The sequence below is a fragment of the Punica granatum genome, chromosome 2, assembly GCF_007655135.1.
Source record: "Punica granatum isolate Tunisia-2019 chromosome 2, ASM765513v2, whole genome shotgun sequence".
Classification (NCBI taxonomy): Eukaryota; Viridiplantae; Streptophyta; class Magnoliopsida; order Myrtales; family Lythraceae; genus Punica; species Punica granatum.
This window is the reverse complement of record NC_045128.1, coordinates 7,609,019-7,619,667: the sequence shown is the minus strand read 5'-3', so window position 1 is coordinate 7,619,667 and position 10,649 is coordinate 7,609,019. Positions and strand designations below refer to the sequence as shown.

Genomic DNA, 10,649 nt, shown 5'->3' with positions numbered 1-10,649 from the left:
CCATTAAGCTCACAGAAGGCTCACATGTTTCCATTTTCATGTTACCATTAGACTGATTTACCTAGTCCAAATATTCCAAAGTCAGTATAGGTTTGTAGACTACTTGAAAAGAAGCAAAGGAGTAACATGATTTACCTAGTCCAAATATTCCAAGGTCAGTCTAACGGTAATATGAAAATGGAAAAGATTTAGCCTTCTCTGAGCTTAATGGTTAAACTAAACTGCTTAAACTACGTTTACCGATGCAGTTAACTATTCCGGACAAGCAAAAGCCTCCACAGCATTCCTTCTCGCAGCTATTCTTGCAACACCCACGGACTTGACTGGTCATCACCAGTAGTGTGATCTTCTCGTGAGCAAGAGTGGATTCGATGTCACTGTCATGCTGAATTGGTTCGGTGTGTCCCAGAACTGATTGTCCACGTGCATTGAGGTCACTCTCCTCCATATACCCAGAAGCATAGACTGCTGGAGCATTATCATTTGCCATGCTGCATCTCCCTCGGAAGCAACAGCCTATGCCTATCAGTTTAGCGCTTTCGATTCCAGAACAGATGCTCCTTGAGTCTGAGATTTTGTTTCATACTGCTCGGAGGGGCAGCATCTTAATTCACAAGCAACCTTTCCTTGTAAGCCCTTTTCCTCGGAACGACACTTTCTGGACTTGCAACAAATGCTCTGTCCTTCACTGTCGGGCATTTGAGCTTGAGGAACAAGAGATGAGCCTCAATTGTTTACACCACAGCAGTTATGGCGATTCTGACCCAACGAGATCTCATCAGCAGTTGCCTTCTAATTGTATCTCTTCTCAGGACAGCAATTTCTTGACCGGCAAGTAACTGGCTTTGTTTCAGGTTGCTTGTGGGGACAACATCTTGACTCGCAAGTAACCTTTTCTTGTGACCTCTTTAGCTCGGAAGGACACTTTCCCGACTTGCAATAACCCCTACATCCTTCACTATCGGGTACTTGAGCTTGAGTAATAAGAGATGAGTCATCTACAAGGAGAGACCAGAGCCACAATTGTTTAAGGCAAAACAGTAGCGGCGATTCTAACCCGATGAGATCTAATCAGCTGTTGTTTTTTCTTCAACCGGAGCAGGAAGTCTTCTACAATGCTTCTGTTTGAGTCTATCTCCATGATTCTCCCATAGTAAGAACATGCTATTCAGGATCACGACCAGCCATGTCTTGGTATCAGCCAGGATTGCGGCTCGGACAAGTGGGTGGTCTGCAAATGCCTTAACCGTTTTTTCAAATCTATCATATGCTTTAAAATTGTCCAATATATCTCATAGTTTACATTTTTCTCCAAATCTATCATGGCGTTATATTTTCTGTTAATGAAACGTTAGTAGGCTACAAATCTATCACATTGTTTTAATTTTTTTCTCAAATCTATCCCGAATAAAAAGGGCTACAGTGGCAAGACCGTTAAGCATTGATGGAGATATAACGGCAGGATAGATTTGGAGAAAAATGTAAACCATGTGATATATTGGACAATTTTTAAAGTATAAGATAAATTTTAAAAAAGGTTAAACCATGAGATATATGACATAATTTCCCCTTTAGGTAATAAGTGGAAGACATTTCCTACATAGTTCTAGGTATTAGCTAGTTGCTTAGGTTGCTAGGTTCTCATTTTCCTAGTCTTGGGCGGCACTCATGTGTTAGCCTATTTAAGTTGAGTCTGTCTATTGATATTCCCCACCCCTGATATCAACCACAAAACGGCTCTACGCCACGCACCTTTATCTTATCTTTACTTTATTGCACCGCACTTCAATATCTATCTTACCCGCACTATTTTCCTTATCATGCAATAGCCTTCCGAGGCAATCTCGCCAATCCATCGGCATATCCTTCTACCCAACTTGGTTCTTGATCAAGGAGGTCATCCATGAGTTAAGGTCCTGACCCAAGCTCACTATTTTCAGCTTCTAATAGCCGAGATCCAGTACTTCATTCCACTTCCGGCTAACTCAGCCGTGAAGCTATCCAAATCCTTAACGAGCCAATCCAAGCCGTGAGCTACACTAAAGACCGGCTTCTAGCCGTCTCTCTCGGCGTCATTGTATTGTTAGCACTCGCTCGTATTTGGGGAGAATCCTAACAACCAAATCCTCGAGCAGCGTAATCGTCTGAACATCATCGTCAACTACTCCAAGACATCTCTCCTAAACCCAGGTGTCGACTAGACCTACGGACTTCCGAGCTGTGGAGTTGCGCTCTAGCTCGGTGAGGTCGGCTAGTGGTTTTCGCTACCAATCATTGGGACTGCACCCCGGCATGCCTGACAATACCCTAATCTCGTAAGAGATTCACCTAGCCAACGCCGAAAGTGGGATTGCGTGATTCTACGTGAATGTAGTTTGACATGAGAATTGCATGTCCAGTCTCTATTGCTAGCGCATAACCTGATATACCCATTGAGATGCCAATGTTCGAAGCAGCCAACAAGGGAGCATCATTTATGCCGTCTCCCGCCATTGCAGTCAGTCCATCCTTTTTGAGCTCTTCAATGATTTTCAAGTTCTCTTCGGGTAGAAGCTCGGCATATACTAGCTCCAGAGCATTATTTATCTGCATATTAAACAAAATGTAAATGTCAATGATAATTCGATGAAGATGTAATTTTTTTGAAAAATGCAAAAGACAGTAAAACTGAAAAATGGAGATCGGTTAATAAAATGTGATTCCCAATGACCGTAGAGTAGGACCTGTTTTTGTACATAAATGGAAGCCTCTTGAGTATCCCCAGTGAGCATTGCAGTCCTGATATTTAGTGATTTCAGCCGTTCGATTGCTTTGGTAACATCAGTTCGGAAAAGTGTCCTTCAAGCGAAAGAGCTCACATGAATAGCTTCTTGCACTGATTCCCTTCATTAAATACAACTCCACTATTTCTGTAAGCGCAAGGAAGGAAAAAACGACTTCAAATTAAACAAGCTTCTGAAACATGAATAATGAATTAAGCTGCTGGTGCTACTGCTCTGCCTCGTAAGATCAATGCGCTGTGTATATCTTGTCTCCCACATAGAGAACTGTTAATGGCGGTTCTTGCTTTCACACTAAAATTGGTACAAAAAGACAAACCATTTTTTTCTTGTTTTTGTTTCTTACGCGTGAAGTACATTGTCGGTGTTATGTTTTTTATTGTGATTTCAGTGAATGTGCTGAACAAAGCAAGACTAGAGGCAAGTATCAAAGGGAGCGGAGAAGGTCTTGATCCCAAGATGAAGTGGCCGAGCACTTATGCCATTGCGTCTGGGTGCTGCTTCTTTTGTCCCTCCTCAAGTACATCTACAACCCACTGAAATGGCGGCTCGCTCTTGGAGTTGTGGCGGCCGGAATCTTCCAATTCTCTTGAGAGCTTGAAAATTCCAACAAGGGTTGCTTCAACGTATGCATACCCAACAGTTCTCCCTTCTTTTGCATCAGCGCATAAACTTGGATCTGTAAGAGATTAAAAGAAGAAAAGTACCACGAACTGTCATGTAAGAGAGGAGCCGACAGTATCTCATGAGTTCAAAGGACTATATACTGATATATGAGATTAGTAGCTTTTCTAATTTCAGTACCAGCTCTGATGGCAATCCTTTTGTTCTTGATGAAGACATCTCTTTCGTCGATCTTTCCATGGATTCCTTCACCCGGAAAATTTTTGGAAATCTTCAACATCCTCTGGCTTTTGTTCAACACTGCAGGACCTCGCATATTGTACTAGATGAGCTGCCAGTGGATGACTAGACTTGTTCTCAATGCTCGAAACCCTTCATTTTCAAGTTAAAAGTTAGTTTTAACGAGGCCTAATCAATCCAAAAGACTAACTCGTAGAAAAATAAATGCTAGTCTTACCAGTAGAGCAGAGTCTTCAAGGTTACCTCTGCGTGAACGGACCAAAACTCAGACATAGAGAGCATGACCTCTTGTGATTGTGCCAGTTTTATCGAAGGCCACAGTCTTGACCTTCTCGAGTGTTTCGAGATAATCTCCTTTGATCAGAAGACCGTGTTCTGCTGCCTATCTTAGGGCACAGAAAGTGGCTATGGGCGTGGACAGGATCAAGGCACATGGGCATGCACTTAGTAATACTAATTATACTACCAATGACAAGTGAAGCCAGCGGTCTCGGTCAGGGACCTACGTAGCCATAGGAATTACTGCAAAGGCTATTGATGTGACCAAAACCACTGCAAAGAATGACAGGAAGTGTCCCATAAATCCTTCCAAATACAAAACTTTCTAATTTCGTACCTGTGCAGATCCGAATTTCATCTCGTCGTGGTCCGCATGCGTGCTTCATCCCACGGCTTGGGAGTGTCCACCTTCCTGTGGGGACACGTGACGGACACACGTGAGAAAGAGTCGCCACTTGCTATTTTACGACCCGAAGGTCGAGGGCCGGCAAGTTACCCGAGCCTAGGGGTACGTGGTACACCTAGTTGCTAAGGCATTAGTCTTACGAAACCGAAAATTCCGGATTCGGGAGTTCTATTACGTGCGGGCCTATATCCTGCACGCCCTTTCGGTAGTCTGTTTGTCTAGGGTTTGCCGTTTTACTTCATTTACCGCGAGAATTAGGTTGCACACTCCTCACTTCTTTTGACACCGTAACTTTGATGAAACACTCAGACCGTTTACTCACCAACCGGGGTCCTTACAACGACCGAATAAATATATAGGAGATGTTCTTACAATGTGCTCTCAAGTAGATACAGAATACAAACGCGACACAGTACATGGACCAGGTCAGTTTGCATTAGGCCAAATATTCTACTCGTTCTCACCGCGTGATTTTGAATGACTGAGATTGAAATTAAGGCAACGCGAGCTCAGAGAGCCGGGGGTCGGGTCCAACTGAATTGACGGATAACAGAAGAGTCGTTTGACTCTTGTGATAGCCATGGGATCGGTCGAACTCTTAGGTCATGTCCGGCCACGCCTTACCTACCCGATCCGAGTCGTCTTCCACATAGACACTACTAGGAGCAAAGCAGTAAGTCGAGGCAAGTCCCGATTCCGCACTCGGGTTGCGTGCACTTGTTGTGAATGGCCGGAATTGGACCCCATGTGCATCATATCCTATGGGCTAGGGCTCGAACCGCAATAAAACAGATGAAAATGGACAAAAACAGATAAAAACATGCACAAACGGACAAAAACAGATGAAAACAGACAAATTGTATATGAAGTGTCAAGTTTACGTGATTAGCCAATTATATACCGGGATTGTTTGGCAAACAATTTCCTAGCATAAACAAGACATGGGCAGGCGCAGTACTAGGCCAACTAAGTAAGTGTAGGTCTGTTTTAGATTGTTCTGCACTGCGATAGTGCGGCGTTAACAAATTATGCCAAAAACATGTTTTTCACTTGAAAACCCAAAGCCTATTCCTTTTTGCCTATTTGATCTCGTTTCAACCATGCCAAGTGTGTGATTAGTCAAATTTCGCGTTTTATCAATAGATAAGCCCATTCTAAATTATCGACGCGATTATTGGTAATTTTTCGATTTATGCTTTTTGTTTAAAGCCGAATGATTTATTTAGCCTAGTTACACGTCCCTTTCCCTATATGTGGAATTCTTTTAGTAACTACCCTCCTATGCCTTGGATACTACGGATTTATGAAGCGATTTGTGACACGAAGACAAAGATTGGTCCCCGAAGGCCAAGGATGACCGGTCAATGATGGCCGATACACTCTTGGAACTTGTGGGCCCGAGATAGTCACCGATACCCAAATCCATACACATTAACTAAAACTAATGCGTTTTAACATATAATTTATCATTCAATCAATGCCAAACAAAAAAAATACGGTTGCATGCAATCATATATCAGTCACGATTATAACACATATTTTACAAAGCCGGCACCGCCATGATCACGAGAAACGCATGCAAGCATGTAAGCATACACAAACATAATATTGACGGAATCGATAAAACGACGCCGACTCATGGAAGTAGAGAAACATACACACACATAGCCATGCCACATACGCATAAAAGCAAGACAAAAACGTATTAAAAGGACATGCATATTGTCGGTCGGGGACCCAAGTAGGACGAGTTGGAAATCCTCCTTTTTTATTCCTTAAAAAAATGTCCAAGGACTGAATTGAATAATTTCAAAAGGACTTGGGCTGATTTGAAAATTCGGTTAAAATTCCGGGGGCTGATTTGGAACAGCTTAAAAAGTCAGGGACAACTTTGAAAATGTGAAATGTCAGCTAGGGGCCATTTTGGATTTGTTAAGAACGTCAGGGACTGAACGGAAAATGGGTGGAAAGTTCTCTGGACGGATCTGAATTATCTAGAAAGTTCAGTAGCTGAATTGAAAATGTTGAAAATAGCCCAGGGTTCAGTTGAAACAGATCTGAAAGTCTCGGACTAATCTGGAAAAAGTGAAAAGAGTTGCAGGGGTTGAACTGAAACAGATTGACAAGTTTTTTGGATCGGTCTGTATCGTCTGAAAAGTTCAGTGACTGAGCGGAAAATACTGAAAATGATCCAGGATTTGATTGAAACAGATCTGAAAGTTTAGGGCCGATCTGGAAAAAAGAGTTGCAGGGACTGAACTGAAACAGATTGAAAATTTTATAAAAATCGAGTTTGGAATAATCCCATTCACCGACATGGTTCACGAACGCTTATTTCATGTTATCACCATTTGAACAAACATTAGCACATGGAAATGAGGCCCTATGTTTGCCGCTAAGTCGGGATTTATACCTCTCGTGTGTTTACATCGGGAGGAACTCGGGAAGCTTCGATATTCTTTCAATTCCAAGCTGAAACGGATGAGAAAAACGAGGTATAAATTAGAGACGCAACAAATCAAAGGAAGAGTGGGACAGCAAAGGGAGACTTAGCTTTTGTTCTTGCTGGTCTGGGAGCAGGAGGTGGAGAACAAATCAGGATGATGTATGCAGTCGTCAAGGCAAGGCAAAATACCGGTTGAGAACGGTAGATTCCGTAAGACAACAATGTAAGAGAATTGCCATTGAAGGTCGGAGTGTGAGATGCAACAAGCAGTGATCAATAGCGAGGTCTTGAGCCGGTATGGGAATGAAGTGCGGCGTGGCACTATTGGCAGAACAAGATGAGCAGTCTGAATTTGCGAGGGAATGTCTCTGACACGGGCAGTGAAAGAGGTCTGGACCGAATTCTGGAAATGACAGGCGGGGGCGGTAGTGGCGGCAGTGCAGAAAGATGAACGTGTAGCTTGAGTGAGTTGACCGGGAGTCAACTGAGGGAATGGTGAGATGGAGGCGAGCTGAGGGCGTCCGGAAGCTGAGGGAAAGCCGGTTTCAGTTGTTTCAGCTGTGGGAGCTCGTCGGAGCTGAGCTGGGGGTGAGATTGAGAGCGAACTGGGGGAGTCAGTGAGGGAGTGAGCTGAGGGTTGAGGGGATTCAGCTGCAGGAAAAACCGGGAATGAGCTCAGGGAGAATGGAGGTGAGGGTGAGGAGTGAGGTCTGTCCGTGAGCTGAGGGGTGAGGTTCGATCCTAGAAAAGAAAAAGAAAAAAAACAGAGCCCAGCTCAAGGTTCTTCTCCTTTCCTCGGGTCAGCTGAAGGTTTCTTTTTCATTTTTCTTTTCAGTTTTTTTTCCTTTCTGTTTTCCCCCTTTTTTTTTTTTCTTTTCTTCTGTTGGCCCTAGCCAAAGAGAAAGAGAGAGAGATGGCAGAATTGAGAAAAAGGTCCAGAGCTGTCAGTTGAGCCGCTAGGAATGGAGAGGGATGGATGGTGATTGATGATCCTGAAGGAGGAAGGCCCGGGAGCTCGAGAAGCTGGCTGTGATGGAGCTCTTGCGTGCTGCTGTTGACTGCAGAAGGTAGGAACTGCAGAGCGTGATGGAGCATGGGCGTTCAGAGCATGGCCACTGCAGAGGATAGAGTAAGCAGAGGGGAGTTGCAGGTTGGCTTGCGTGAAGATCATGGAGAGGCGCATGATGGGATTGAATCGGGTAGGCTTTTTGCAGAGCAAGTTTCCACAGTTGCCGGAAGAAAAAGAAAGAAGAAAAAAAAGGAATCAGAGAAGGAAGAGGGATGGCGTGTCGTAGGAGAGGAAGGGAGGAAAGGATGTCTTGTACACAACCCTGTGACCAGAGCTGGCGCGAAGCAGAAAGAACAGAGCTGAGACCAGTGGTTCCTGGGGATGACATGTTTTAGAACTTCTCATTAGCCTTTTGGTCTCTCTGACATTTTTCCTTGATCCCGAAGAATACAATACAGAGATGTGAGTTCCTTTTTGTCTACGGCCTTCGGTTTGAATGTTGATAATTCGTGTCTTACTTTTCGGGACCAACCGTGTGTGCCACAAAATTTCATATGTTGCCCTCGCCATTTTTTGTTAGAGCTCTGGAGTCCTAGTCGGGAACCTTGCTGATGTCCTGTCCTAGAGCCGGTGGACCAAAATGGGGTGCTGACAGGTACTTTCTTAACTGAATGCCTGGTGTGTAAAACTTCGCAAAATCATCGATGGATCTCTGAGTTCTCAACTTCTTGTTCTGAGTTTCTTCGACTAGCTTTGCCATTTTAGCCACTGCACAATCTTCAGTTAGAGTCGCTGTTCTCACACTAATATAACCTGCAAAGTTTGGCACAAGTTTGTATTTCTTTTCTCAAGACTGCAGAGACTGTAGGTAAGACTGAAAGTTCTCAACATCCATATATGTCGAGAGTACCGTTCAGATTGATGGTGTAGGCCCAAACTGAGTAATCAATCTGCTTTGTAACTGTGAAAGACTCTCCAGTCAGAGTTTTCTCATCAACTTCGGAACTTCGGAACTCTAGTTTTGCTTTGTTCAGCGCATTCACTGAACCACGAAATATAACATAACACCGACAATGTACTGCTTGCTTAAAAAACAAAAACAAGAGGAAAATGGTTTTTCCCTTCATACCAATTTGAGTCTGAGAGACGAGGAGACTGTCATGGACCACAATGACTGTCCTGGAGACAACAATAAAAGAAACATCCTTCGCCCCATCAATCGATTTCAGAATATTCTCGACCAAGGGAATCTCTGAGGAACGCAGATCCCCAGCACATCAAAGTGGCTCATCTGCAGCTTTGTAACTGGTCCTGCCCTCTTGTCTCCCCCTCTCCCCATCCATTAGTTCCTCCTTCCTAGCCCTTGTCCTGAATGCAAAAACCGCATTTGTCACATCACAGTTCTCTATGCGGAAGACAAGATATACACAACGGCATTGACATTATGAGGCAGAGCAGTAGCAGGTTATTTCATGTTTCAGAAGCTTGCTCAATTGAAAGCCCTTTTTCCCTTCCTTAGACATAATGGAGTTCTACTTAATGAAGGGTACCTGTTTAAGAAGGAAGCCTATATCCATCTGCTTAGCACAGTCATGTCCATCTCAATTGCTGACGGCAAAGAGAAAAGGGGGGAATCGAATTAAAGTGGGAATCGCACTTCATGTGTTTGTTGCACGCCACATCATGGATTTAATCATCCCGGGTAGTGAAGAGGCAATTTGCACGGTTCAGGTATCAATTTGGGAAGAATATTCCACATATTTTGGTAAGTATTTTGCCATAAAAGCTGTTATTCCCTTTTACTCACAGTGATTCAAGCAGATGTGCTTGAATATACACACTCAAATCACTCACTTACTGCACATTTGCAGAAAATCAGAGAACAGACTGAGAAAAAGAGAAGAGTGGGGGTGAATAAAGAGAGAACTTTCATTAACTGAACATGATAGACACAAACAAGCAGAAAGTAACTGCTACCTACGGCTAACATTTGAAATTCAAACCAGACACACAAGTAACTAAACTGTCAAGAGACAGTTACTTGACAGACAACCAACTAACAGGTTTCAGACAGACACTAGTCAAAGACTCGATTTTTCCATGTCCTTGAGACACAGCTAACAAAAGCATCATCCCTGATCCTCGGATTCCTCCACTGAGGGATGTTTGTCGTGTTAAAGGTCAAAAGCAATCAAGGTTGATGATGACAGCTAAAGAATGTACAAATTAGACACTGAGATTCTAAGGACGCTATGATTGGTTTAAGAATATAGCCGTAAATATGTAGGAAAGGACAAAGGCCAAAGTAATATTGACGATCCCTCAATAGGATACAACTATACCATCCTTCACCGAGTAATATCAATGTCATTGGCTCTCCTTCACCAATTTATCCCAATGAAATTGGCTCAGCTTTTTTTTTGTTAGTGGACTATTGGACTGGTCATTAAGGTAATGGGGCCGGGAAATTAGGAGCACGGCACAACACAACCAAGAAATCACCCTTTCTTTAAGCTGGATGTTTCAGTCCATCTTATTGAATTTCCTGAGCATATGGGACCGTCAATGGTGGTTCTGCCAGTTTACATAGCCAAGTAACATTGCCAGGGAAATGAGAAAAACTATCATCGGCAGTTAAGGGCATGCTAAATGGCTCCTATCCGAGTTCGGGTTATGGTCATCGGGCACTATGTTTAACGTATACATACTTCATCAATAAACCACTGCCGAGAAACCCAATATATGTGATTAACTAGAGAAAAAAAGTAAGCAGAGATGCCTCCATACCTCCATGACTGCAAGAGCAGCTTATCGAGATCCATTGAGAGCATCGTTGTGGCTACGGAAATTGAGTGAACAACTCTA

At 43.4% G+C, this 10,649-nt stretch overlaps 1 pseudogene; it reads right to left on the bottom strand.

Moving 5' to 3' along the window:
- Nucleotides 1-2,328: 2,328 nt before the first annotated feature.
- Nucleotides 2,329-10,615, bottom strand: LOC116193598 (annotated as a pseudogene).
- Between the last annotated feature and the right edge of the window lie 34 nt (nt 10,616-10,649).